We start from the raw sequence: 350 nt of genomic DNA, 5'->3' as shown, positions 1-350 counted from the left end.
GTGTATACGGTGTATAAAGAATTTATGAAAATTAATTATGTTCGTTTCGGGTGATTGAATTTCGATGGGAGACGTGGGGTGGCGACATTTTACCCGCTTTAATTAAACAAGCTGGAAGTGCAATCTAAGTTAACTATTCCATTATTGGCGGCGCCTTTTGGAGGTAATTAAAATTTGTCCCCGACATCGCTGTGGTCGGTATTCTTCGAAGGGGTGGCGGTGTCCGGATTGATTCCTCCACAGAAGGATCCTCCACGGCGAGCATCCATAAATATTTCAGCGTGGTTTTAATTGCACGTTTGTCGGGGGCCCGGGTAATTAATATGTACATAAAATATGTGGAACTGGCG

This window comes from Nicrophorus vespilloides, unplaced genomic scaffold (assembly GCF_001412225.1).
Source record: "Nicrophorus vespilloides isolate i.1.1-1 unplaced genomic scaffold, Nicve_v1.0, whole genome shotgun sequence".
NCBI lineage: Eukaryota > Metazoa > Arthropoda > Insecta > Coleoptera > Silphidae > Nicrophorus > Nicrophorus vespilloides.
The sequence above is the reverse complement of the archived record's forward strand: the minus strand, read 5'-3'. Positions refer to the sequence as shown.